Source organism: Schistocerca nitens, chromosome 1 (assembly GCF_023898315.1).
Source record: "Schistocerca nitens isolate TAMUIC-IGC-003100 chromosome 1, iqSchNite1.1, whole genome shotgun sequence".
Lineage (NCBI taxonomy): Eukaryota > Metazoa > Arthropoda > Insecta > Orthoptera > Acrididae > Schistocerca > Schistocerca nitens.
Window position 1 is genome coordinate 1,188,782,944 of NC_064614.1, and position 13,594 is coordinate 1,188,796,537.

Consider the following 13,594-nt stretch of genomic DNA (forward strand, 5'->3'; position numbering starts at 1 on the left):
GGTCATTTCTTATAGTGGTTCTTGGTGTCACGGCTGTCCAAAAGGCACAAAAAGTAGCAGTATTTCGTGAATCCAGCCTGTAAACATGTAACGAGTGCAACAACTTTCAAATCACAGCAATGCTGCCATTCATGATCCTTATATTTGATTGCCTCTAGTACCAAAGCCATAGTTTCATAAGTTTCTTCTATGTCTACTACTTAAGCCAAAAGTACCGATGAAAATGCATTGCCATTATGCAGTAGTACTGCTTCCAAGCTGGTTTTACTGGAGTCAATAAATAGTCGCTACTCCTGTGTGTTATGTTGCACACCTAGCTGCATCATCAGACCATTGACTTCTGTACATAGACACATTGAATTCTGCATATCGAAATATTGAGCGAAGGAAGCACCACTTGATCGGAAATTTTTGTCCCTGGAGCTAGAAGGTTCCGTTGTTGCAGTCTCGACCCAAAGAGTTCAGCTTGTTGTTTCGAAAGTTTTAGATCGCTAACCAAATCGTTCAGTTCCTTTTGATTAAAGAGCTGAGGCGAAGTGTCATGATATTGAGGGCAGTACTGTTCTATATGTTCATTACTTTCTGATTCACTTGACATGGTGTCTGGTTCCGTGGCTTTCAAGTTACAGACAGGAACAGGCAACCCCTCATCATGGGGCACAGGGAAATGCACTGAAAATACATTTGGATACTTTATTTTGCTTAAATGTTCCGAAATATTTGTAAGACAGAAGTAACAATCTCAATAATGGTCTTCAGGTTCATACCACACCATCGGAACAGCGAATGGCATGGCTCGGCGTTTTGCTATCAACCACTCGATTAAGGTGGTAGTACAGATTTGCAGGTAATATAAGGTGCAAAATTTTTATCTTTATCACCCACAGGACAAATCAGTGTTTGGTTTTTTGGGGCTTTTGGAGTGAATTTACCACACACATAACAAAAGTTGTCGGGGTGGTTTAGACAACAACGAGATTTACTACTTACCATTTTTCTTAGTGTAAGTTTTAAACGCAAAAAGTTTGCACTAGCTTTCACAGGAAACACTCACTGAGGATCTCTTTCACACCACTGGATTACCACACTAACCATTTACTGATGATTTGTAGAGTGCAGTCGTATGCAAGTTGTGGCTCAAGTCGACACCAACGATGCTTGTCGCTTGGGTTATGAGGCCATCCCTAGTTCACAGATGCTGCTGGCGAAGTTGATGAAGGCTGCTGGCTTTACAAGCCGGGTTCAAACGGAGATATCAATTTGCAGCATTGTTCTCAGAGTCGACTGGAGTCCTTTGGATTGAGCCAGAATCTTCATTGACTCTGTGACGGTCTCGGCTGCAGATTTCTGGACCTGTAGTATTGGCTGGTTCAAATGGTTCTGAGCACTACTGAAGCGCCTAGAACCGCTCGGCCACACTGGCCGGCCATGAACTATTGCCGTTAGTGTTGGTCTGCTACAGATTCTGATCAACCCTATCACTAAGCTGTTCATAGTAACTCACACCTTGTCCTACCTTTCTATTCATAACGAATCCTATTCCCGTTATACCATTTTGTGCTGCTGATGATGTTACCTTATACTCGTTTCACCATAAATCCTTATCCTCCTTCTCTTCACTTACCCTCACTATATCTAGACTGAGGCTTAGCATTTCCGTTTTCAGGTTTTCTAGCTTCCCTACCACTTTCAAACTTCTGACATTCCACGCCAAGATTCGTAGAACATTATCGTTTCATTGTTTATTCAATATTTTCCTCGTGGTCACCTCCCCCTTGGCAGTCACCGCCCAGAGGTCCGAATGGGGTACTAGACCGGAATCTTTTGCCAGTGTGGAAACCATCGTGGCACTTTTCCAATGTTCTGTGGGTTGCACGTTATCTGTCTTTAATGCAGTGGTTTCCATTGCCTTCTGCAGCCTCAAGCCTTTGATCATTGTTGATTCTTCCGCGTTTAGGGGCAGTTTCGCACCCTAAGGGCAAGAGAGTGTCCTGAACCTCTACCTGCTCCTCCGTCCTCTTTGACAAAGCCGTTGTCTGAATGATGGTGATTTACTATGCCGGAATTCTTGGGCCGCCATTGCTGATGATTTTTATTTAAAATTTAAGCGGTAACGGGGTCCTAACCCGGGACCAAGTACGTTGTCCTTCCCTGGTAGCTGAGTAGTCAGCGCGACGAAATGTCATACCTAACGGCGCGGGTTCGATTCCCGGCTGGGTCGGAGATTTTCTCCGTTCAGGGACGGGGTGTTGTGTTGTCCTTATCATCATTTCATCCCCATCGATACGCAAGTCACCGAAGTGGCGTCAACTGGAAACACGGGGGGGGGGGGGGGGGGGGGGGCCCTAGCCACACGGCATTTCCATTTACCAAGTACGTTTTGATTATTAATCCAAGATGCTACCGCTAGATGACGGGTGCTGCAGTTAGTTCTGAATGAAAACGGACATTTGGAAGAAAAGGAAGATTCTCAGGAAAATTCTGGGTCCTCAGAAGGCTACTGATGGAAGTGGGAAGAACGGAAAAAAAAGAGTAGCTCTATAAGTTCACGGAAACATTAAGGGACACAATACGGGACCGACGGTTGAAATTTTATGGAGACTTAGCAAGAATGGACGAACACGTACTAGCAAAACAATCTTCTGTTATATCACATAATCAAAGTCCACCTCTGAGTGGGTAGAAGAGATGAAATGAGGTGCACAAGAAACTCGTATAACACTAGAGATGATCCAAAACACAGAAGTATTCAGGAGCAAAGTCAAAGTCATATGAAGAGAAACCGCTAAGCTGGACGTCCACACATTACATTTCCGAGGAGGAGAGAAAGAAAAGGAGTGAAACAATAAAGAGATACTGAGAAGAGAGGAAAAGACAGGCCTAAAAGCCTTAATACATGAAATGTCTTCACAGTTGAGAAAACGAAAATCCATCGGCTTATAAGAGAATGACGACAGCAAGTATTTTGTGCCGGACTGGGATTCGAAACCGGATTTCCCGCTTTACGCGAGCGGTCGACTTAATCACTTTGGCTATCCGTGCATGACTCACAGTAGACACAAATTTCCGTTTGTCGTCTTTGCTTCTTCACAATCTGCACTCGTATACACATTATGTAATTCCCGTGCGGGGGAGGTTATTTTAAGTGAATGTCGCTGCCTGATATCGGCGAATAAATAGGGTGTGTTGTTAGAAGAACGATGCAATATTCCTTTGGACATGCATGCATGTTGGTTGTCTATATTCGCAATTGTGAATATATTTCATGTATTTCGTAACGTCTGTAGTAGTTGCTGTGCCTGTTCCTACAGACATGCACACATGTCCAACGAAACATTGCATAGTTTTTCTTAACAACACAGGAACAGCAATATTGTAAAAAGCCTTAAGTACTACGTGGTGCATATTTGGTCAAATTCCGAAGAAAAAAAAAGTAAGATGTTTGAAGGAAGGAAGGAAGGAAGAAGAATGTTTAGCGAAATGCCAACGATAGCACCACAATGGGGAAGAACAGGGAGGGAAACTGAAAATGTAGTTTCAAAGGAACATTCCGGCATTTTTCTTAATTTTTCTCAAGCTGTTTCTGAAAATTACGCAAAATTTAAATCTGGATGCAAGTGAAGAGCAGTCCTACTGAATACGAGACCAATGCCTTCCCACTACACCTCTTCGCTCTTGTTTGGTTTTAGAAAAGGTAAAAGAGCAAAAGAGGCAGTTCTGGTGTTACGATTGTTAATGGAAGCAAGACTTAAAAAAAAAAATTATCACGTTGCTTTGGTAATATTTGTCTGCGTAGAGAAACCATTTGACAGCGCAAAGCAGGAGTGTACTGAGGTTTCAGTACCGCAGGCCGCAGGGACAAGCACGGTGAACACGTGAGGTCTGTGAGACAAGTTACTCTTCCGAATTGGAATCCCATGTCCCAGTGTCACCTAGATTAGCTGAGAAGAAATAAATTCTCAAGGGTCCGCTCTACCCTTTTCAGAAGGGAACGAAATATGAGTAAAAGAAAAAAGTTACAAGAACGAATGGTAAGTGACGGGATTTGCAATGATAGTAGTTTCGTTTTATTATTTTATTATTTTCATTATTATTTATTATTATTATATTATTTATTATTATTTTATTATTATTATTATTTTATTTATTATTATTTTATTTATTATTATTTTATTATTATTGGCATTTGACCATCGCCATACTTCCACCCATGGCGTTTACAAAGTACTTTCTTAATGTTTCTTCTACTATACACTTCGTAAATTGCCATTTACAAAAATATTTTGTGTATAAATAAATGACTGATACATGCCACAACTATAAACAACTCACAAAGTGATTATTGAACAGTAATAAAAAAGAAACATCACATACAAAAATCCACACATCGTGTACACAATGTGTCTAGGTAGTTAGAACACACATTAAATCACTGAAGACTAAGAACTCTCATGGTTATGATGGAGTGCCTATCAGAATATTAAAGTACTGTGCCACGCATGTTAGCACTGTATTTAGCCATATTTATAATTTTCCTTTAGGAATGGTTAGTTTTCTGAACGATTAAAGTACTCAGTAGTAAAACTGCTTTGTAAAAAGGGAGAAAGGGATAATGTAGACAATTTTAGACCTATTACTATGCCATCAGTTTTTGCTAAAGCTACTGAAAAGGCTGTGTATGTAAGGATAATTGATCATTTTAAGTCACAAGATTTGCTATCATCAAATGTACAGTTTGGCTTTAGAAGTCGTTTAACAACTGAAAATGCTGTATTCTCTTTTTTCTGTGAGGTACTGGATAGGTTAAACAAAAAATTCGAACTCTAGGCAGATTTTTTGATGCAACTAAGGCGTTTGATTGTGTTGATCACAAAATATTGCTCTAGAAGTTGTACGATTATGGAATACGGGGAGTAGCTCACAATTAGTTCACCTCTAACTTTAGCAACAGACAGCAAAAGGTTATTATTCACTATGTTGAGAATGGCTGTGACAAGTGGGGGGTGCCTCATGGATCAGTGTTGGGGCCACTCCTGTTCCTTATTCATATAAATGATAGGCCCTCTAGTATTATGGGTAACTCTAAAATATTTCTGTTTGCTGACGGCTCTAGCTTGGTAGTAAAGGATGTTGTGTGCAATACCGGTCTGGTTTCAAATAGTGTAGTTCATGGCTTGTAGAAAATAAACTTACGCTAAATCACAGTAAGACTCAGTTTTTGCAGTTTCTAACACACCATTCAACAACACCTGACGTATTAATTTCACAGAATGGGCATAGAGTAGCATGGAGAGCTGCATCAAACCAGTCTCTTGCCTGAAGACCATAACAACAACAACATGCCGTATGGTAATATACTTTGAGTAATTCTTCCTATTCTAAAAGGATATTTTTGGCTCACAAACGGGCAGTGGTGAAAGTTCACGCTCTTCTTATCGACCCCTGTTCACGAGTCAGTGCGGTTGAATTTGAGATGCAGTAATATTTGCAGACACTGGGAAAGACTGAAACGCCTGAGAATATGTTGCATTGCGTAAATAATTCTTAGTCTCTTTAAAGCTGAAATTGTTTTAAGTTGCCATTTCATTGACTCGTTTCCTATATACGAACTCTACATTTTTTGTCCATACCTTCATGCCCCTCGCAGCAATGTGTGCATGATCTATAGGCATTGTGGTTCTATTCCGTAGTATGTTGAATGCTACATCGACAGCAACAATACTGACTGCAACATTGTCTGACTGTATGCCCATTACATTAACACTGGTACGTGTGGAGTAACTTCACAGCGTGTGCTATGAATATACATATAATGTGGAAGGATTTCAGAGTGAAAAGTGATGAATCAGGTCTGCAGATTTATAACACAAGTTGCTTCGAGTGACACATTTCATCTTTCACATTCCTTTGATGATACGAACATTCGAAGTCACTGATCCCATAATTTAGGCTTCAGAAAGTTTTGTGTGGATATCTCACATTACTCCTTGTTTCAACGCCATGCGGTTAGGAACATATAACTCAAAATTCAGCTCAGATATTGCTTCTGACTACCAAGTTATTAGCAGCTGCTGGAGATTTGGCTTCAATTTTTGATCTATTTCTACCTTCCTCTGAGATCATATTGTGGGCATGAATCCTTGACTTAAGACGGTGAATAACTTTTCCTAGCGCCATAGGATGTATCTTTCCTGCATCAGCTGTTTTTCTTTCTAAGTACACTATTATTGACAGTTTTCTGTGCGGCTTACATAAGTTTCGTGGAAGTTTTTCTGATGGTGAAGTTGTTACACGTGAATCTCTTGACAGTGGTGCCTGAAATACGTGCATCTCATTTTCAATTGTATATTCAGAGACTCCTTCATTGTTATTGCTACTGGGAGTCGCCTGTGGATCCATTGTTGTGACAAATGTAAAGCTTGTCTTTTGTCATACCCTTGAATGTCCCTGTTACTGTCGCTTTCTTCCGACTGAATCCTGAGAGGTGGCATATTTCTATCTTACTCTGAGCAATTCGATTTTTCTCTCTAATTGCATGCGGTGAAAAGTTGCTATTTCTTCACCCTCGGACTTCCCACACGGCGTCTCTCGTCACCCAGGTGGTCCGGTGACAGGCAGGTTCTGCTGCAGGGTTAAGCCGACGGGTGTGAGGGAGTCGCGTGGATGCTTTCCAGACGCCGACATTGTCATAAGAGCGGGTGCGACACGCCCACAGGGGCCTGAAGGAGCGGCTGGAGCTATAGATTCCGTTACTTCGCAGAAACTTAGTGAAAACACTTTTTGGCGGGCTACCAGCGAGGCGTGGGAATGACTTGTGTTCCCAGGCGGTCTTGGCGGGCAAATTCCCCCGTTTTCTGCAAAATCATAACTGTGATAGGCTTGCTCAGGACATAGCTCAGTGACGTAGCAAAATCGGCGCAGAAATTGGCGCCAAGTATCTCCATTGGTGGAATGGTAGTGCTTTGGCAATAGAGTGGAATTTTCCGCCGGTTTTCGAGTTGCTGAATGGAACGTTTAACCACGGCCACTGTCGTGGGGGCGGGAATGTTCTGTGTTCGGCTTGTATGGGTGCTCTTGAGGAGTCGGCTCTCGCCTTTCGGTCGGAGTAGGTTACAAGACTGAGCTCTTGCTGCTCTGGTCAGCCTGCCTTCCGTTGGCTGTCTAATATACTTTCATTTAATTGTAACTGTTTTATGAAGTGGCTGAAGTTTCGTCTTCAACGTAACTTTCCAAGTACAGTTGGCAGTTGAGCTTTCTGCGTACAAGCGGCCTATGTTGTCAGTCTTGAGCAGTTTTGGCTAAAGTTGACTGTACTGGAGTTACTGTGTGACTCCTCTTGTTAAAATCACTCACTGTACCGTCAGTGATTGTGTAGCGAGCCTTCTTCGTCTCCCTCAGAGGCGTATTTGTGTTGCTAGGAAGTCTTTAGTCTGGAACAACCAGACTAGGATAATTTGTTTCAGGCTATACTCGCGACATTATCATCACCACGACGGGACGTCGAAGCAACCAGCCATCGCCTCCGGTATGTCAGATCGTGTCCTTGCGGTTATGAAGACAGCTTGGTAATGTACATCCGCAGCACTGGCAAATCAGGGAATTTTGCTTGTTGATAATCAGAGCTCGGCAGAGCGCGCCTCTTCGTCTTCTCTAACTTTGTTCTGTCTTGGGTGTTCATTGTCTGAATTATCACTACTGTAGCAGCAATTAATGTTGCGTTGACTGGGTGTTTCTCTTAAGATTTGAGTTGCAAGGAATTGGCTCCACATACCACTTGATCATAAATGTCACAATCTAGTTTATGGACATCTTCACCTTGGCAGCATTTATTTGAGTATCCAGTTTGATGTACTGTAAATGTTTCACGTGTTTTGTTTATTGTTTTGAGTTTATTCATAATAAATGAAATTGTTATTTTGGACAGAACTTTCATTCTGTTAATCAGTTAACTATGCAACCCCTTCATTTCTCACTATGTTAATGAAACTTTCCCTTATCTAATTAATTTCTATCCAATTAAATTATTGCAGGTGCCAAACTCTTTTCTACTCCACTTGCAGGGTCGATTACAGTCAGTTCACGTTTCTTCTCAATCCATGTGCAACAGCAAAAGTCGGAGAAAAAGGGGGACTTAGAGCATCATTTCCATATAAAGATTCGAGAAGAATTTAATGTTAAATACACTGCTAGCCCCGGCACCTCGCAATCCTTCAACTTCAGGATTATTTATTTCACTGTTCAATCAATGGACAGCACTTACCACAGAATCACTGCCATTATTGTCACCAGTGGAAATAATATTACCTCGTTTGCCATATTCCCCGCCGTCCATGTCGGCGATGCGATGTGTGAAGCCGGATTATAAATCTACTGCCCCTGCAACCTCTGCTCTATGATTCTGTTTTTGTACTCGAGTAACAAGACTAACCAATGATCACGCTTCCACTATTCACGGCGAATTATTTAACGAGAATTAAATCTCAGTTCACAGTCGACAACCATCTTACGAAAGGTCTTCCAGTAGTGTTCGTTTCATATCTTTCCGTTAGGCGCTGTCAATGGTACGGCAACATAGGGTTGACACACCAGTGTCAGTATGCATTACAGTTGCAGTCAGTGAACATGTAGTCCAGGAAAATTAGTCCGAAAAAAGGCCGCGCTGGTCAATAACCATGCACAAGCTGAAAAATAATTTTAATCGGAATTAGGCATCCCAAATAAGAGTTGAATGAGTTTGCGATGGTTTCTGGCTTATGCTAAACTTTTGAGGACCGATAAAGCTATCAAATTTTTAGGCTTCTTTCAGTTTTTCGCTCGTTAACTTGAAAACGATACATTGCACAGAAAATTCTCATGACACAAAACTGGAAGGGAATAGGATGTCAAGTAAAATGGCCTAGTTAAACGTTAAAGTCTCTTTAGCCATTTAGCCGCAATCGATCGTCAGAGATCGAAAATTTTTACCAACTTGGCGGGAAACTGAGTCATGTTCACGTTCCAACGCCTGCAACTGAAGAAAGGGCTCCTCAGAGTGAAGAATGTCAGTCATGAAAACTGTAGAGCGTCAAATTACGCCTAAAAAGAGCGGCTAAATATTAAAATTCATTCATTCCGTTTCAAAGATACAAATAAATGAATAATTAACCTAATAAATAGAGATAACTACATAGTATGTAGGTAGGCACTTAAATAAGTCGCCCTTAAATGTGAATATCTGGATGAATGTGGAGGATTTCGCCTTCAAAAGTAGTTTTAGTTCACACAAAACGTCTTAGTAGCAGCCTACTTTCACGCTTTTATTAGTATGTTTGCAAATGAGTCAGTGAATTTTTAAATTTAGTAGCTGCTTTTAGGTGGAATTTGACGCTGTACAACTGATACTTTTCGATCGGAGTAGCCGTTTTTAAGGCGTTGGAACATGAGCATAGCTCACTTTCCCGCCAAGTTGGTAAAATGGCCAATTTTGAGCATCGATTGTGACTAAATGGCTGAACCAATTAAAAATATTAAGTTGGTCATTCTGCGTGAATTATTGTTCTTTGTCATTTTGATGCGTTGACAATTTTCCATGCGATGTACGGTTTCAAGTTATAAGGGCAAAATGAGAAACAAAAGCCGGCCGCGGTGGTCTCGCGGTTCTAGGCGCACAGTCCGGAACCGTGCGACTGCTAAGGTCGCAGGTTCGAATCCTGCCTCGGGCATGGATGTGTGTGATGTCCTTAGGTTAGTTATGTTTAAGTAGTTCTAAGTTCTAGGGGACTAATGACCACAGCAGTTGAGTCCCATAGTGCTCAGAGCCATTTTTTTTTTTTTTAAAAAACAAAAATTTCGTAGTTTTATGGCCCTTAAACCAACGCAAACTCATTTTTATTTGGGATGTCTAACGTAGATTAAAATTATTTCCAGCTTACGTGGACTCTGTAGAGTAGAGTAGACTGTAGTAAAATTACCGCAGGTAGAAACTCTGAATCCGACCAATACTCTTACCCAAGCCAAGCCTTTCATGAGCAATGATAAATGTATCGTCCGGGACAGGTGGTGTTTCAGGTTTTCGATCTAGCTTTGGCTTAGTTTCAATCTCTGACGAGGATTTATTATTTGTAGATGCTGCACCACGGTATGGAAGGGGCACTGTAGGTAATTCACGTGGAATCGTAAAGGGAACCAAGGACTATTATATTAGGTTGTTAAAAAAGATTTTGCAGCTCTATAACCGGTTGGCTGTATGCTGCCAATTACATAGTACGAGAGGCGTTCAGTAAGTAATGCAATACATTTTTTCTCAGCCAATTTCGATTTAAAAAATGCAGAATTTGCTGTGGGACATAGTGGGATATTCCAGCTTGAGGCCCCCTAGTTTCATGAAGTTCCGATAGGTGGCGGCGCTGTACCTATACGTAGTCTTCAAAATGGCGTCTCAAAAGCAGATGCGTTCCAAGGAATCTTCAATAACGTCAGAATGCTTTAACGGAAAAAAAGTCTTGCATTGCTGAACGCCAGTCGTATGATAGAGGAATGTTCAGAAACTTACACTATAAATTCCTAACATTAGTTCATCGAACGAATAGTTCCGGTCTAATACGATCTGATTTAGGAGTCTCAGATTTAACAAACCGATCTGAACCACATACTGTAGATTCGGAGATTGATCTTCATGCTTTTCGTATCCTCAAGCTTATCTGAAAATTTACATAATTCAATGCTGTCTGCGGCGGCACTTATCTTTTTATTCTACACACTGCTGACTGCCTTTGCTACGCTGGAATCTGCCGTTGCCACTGATGCATCTACGTGGTCCATGTGTAAAGGATGAAGGTGCTGCCCTGGGAACTACGTCTTCCTTCCTCAGCCTCCAACTAATTCTCAATATTTCTCCAAGATCTCTGCTTAGCTGCTGCACATTAATACAGAAGATAATGTACATCAGGATTGGGAGAATTCAAAGGAAGTATTAAAACAGCAGCTCAAGAAGAACTAGGTACACGAGTTACAAAGCAAGAGAGGAAAACAAACAGAATACCATGGTTTCGCTAAGGTGTTAAAGAAATGTGTAAAAAAAAGAGGTGTGCCTATCTGCAATATAAAACACCAAAAACTGAAGAGACTTGCTAAGATTATTCGCACTGAGAGACAAAATCTCTAATGAATCTTTTGAACGGGAAAACTCGGGAGCATTTTGTGAAAGTTTAGGACATGACTCCTACGGGTTGCAGAAAAAAATCTGGAGAATGATACGACGGAAGAGGAAAGAATTAAAAGAAATTTTCGAAAGTGTACGACGTAAATGAGAAATCATGCGTTAAAAATTTAACCGAGTTGTATAAAGGAAAAAAATCATCAGAAAATGAAGACAGATTACAGATCAGTATAAAAGGTAATGATGAGGTCACTGTTTTGCATGCAAAGGTAAAAGAAACTAAGTCTGTTAAAAGACATGAAGTCTCCAGGGAAAGCTACGATTCGCTATAAATTACTGAAGTATGAGGGATACCCACTAACTGAACAATTAACCCCGTTGCTTAATAACGTTATAGCTAGTAACAAAATTGTAAATGAATGGAGAATTAGTATTACAAAACTAGTGCACAGAAAAGTAGGTAAGAAAGAGCAAACCAATTATGGAGAGAGAAATCTACGGAGTTCTGATACCTCACAAGTAGGGTTGGGATAACTTTAAGAAAAAACACATGGAAGGTGGACCCACATATTTTGTCATTTGTTGTTTCATGCAGTACACTTAATTGCCTAACAACAATGTTACAATTACAATTTTAAAAAAATTTGTTACAGTAACAACAACGGTCGCAATCTTTTAAAAACGTGAACAGTCTCAGTTCATTAATAACAAAGTTTAACAATTTATACTATTAGGAGCAGGGCTTGAAACCAAAGGTATACAGTTCTCAATTACATTAAAGAAGTCAAGTCAACTAGACGTGGCGGCAAGCGTTCTGCAAAAAGTTTTATCAGTAAGATGATTTACAGTGACAGGCAGTAGCACTATCGATCAATTTAGTTCATACAGTGAACTTTGCTACTAGGATATGCAAATGCCCTGAGACTGCTATTGGTAATATCTTTGTAGTCAAATCTAGGGAGAAAGTCATATCACAAAACCAATAGTAGATTGGCTATCTGATTATGACGTGCAGCATCTTGTGTTACATGTTGAAACTTGTCAGGATAAAAAATGTACTAAATCTGAGTACAGGATGGTAATAAATAGCTCAAAAATTGGGAAATTCAGGAAATTGCTTAAAGACATGAACTGGATAGATGTTTACAATACTTCTGACTCAAACGTAAAATACAAAGCACTCAACAATAAAGATACTTCCACTTTTGAAAATTGTTTTCCACTAAAGGTAAATCAAATCGAAATCAAAAAATAAACTGTGGATTACACAAGGAATAAAGATAACATTTGGGAAAAAAAGAAGACTGTCTCTACTATCTAGGAACAGCTCTGATGTTAGAATTTTAATGCATTACAAAGAATACAGCAAAATATTGAAGCAAGTAATCCATAAATCGAAGCAGATTTATTATGAGAAAAAGATAATTACATCAGGCAACAAAATAAAAACTGTACAGGATGTAGTGAAGACAGAGACAGGTGTGGCCAAAAAGGAAGTGGAACAGACAGCTCTAAAAATAAATGAGACTTGGGTAACAAGTACATGTAGTGTTGCAAACCTCTTAAACAAGTACTTCATTTCTGTTACTAGCAGCTTGTAGTTATCAGGTTTGGTGAACAGCGAAATGGAGTATCTGCGACCAGTCTTTAAAAATAACTTCAGTATAATGGAAATGACACTCACTTCTCCCAAGGAAGTAGTATCCATCATAAGATCCTTAAAGCCTAAGTATTCCAGTGGGTATGATAACATATCAATGAAGTTAATCAAAGAGCGCTCATACGAGTTGAGTTCTATCTCAAGTTATCTGTGCAATCAATCTCTTATCAGCGAAACATCTCCAGACTGCCTAAAATATGCTGAAGTTAAGCCTCTTTAGAAGAAGGGGGATAAACAAATATCATCAAACTACCGACAAATTTCACTTTTGCCGGATTTCTCAAAAATATTTGAAAAGGTTGTTTACAAACATCTCCTTAAGCGTCTGACTGCAAATAATATATTGTCCAAGGCACAGTTTGGATTTCTTAAGGATTATGATATAGAGAAAGTGATTTACACTTAGAGTTACAATGTAATTAATTCGTTAGATAATAAATTAGAGGCTATTGGCATTTTTTGTGACCTGTCAGAAGCCTTTGACTGTGTGAATCACAGCGTTTGCCTAAGTAGATTAGAATATTATGGTGTCACTGGCAGTGCTCCGAAATAGTTTGAGTCTTATCTATTTAACAGGAAACAAAGGGTGTCGTTGCGAAATACCTGTGCAGTAAGCAGTCAGTGTTCATCTGACTAGGAATTAATTACATGTGGTGTTTCTCAAGGTTCCATCTTGGGTCCATTGCTTTTACTTGTGTACATTAATGACCTCTCATCTGTTACATTGCCAGATGCTAAGTTAGTTTTGTTTGCAGATGATACAAACATTTCAATAAGTAGCAAGTCAAGTACAGATT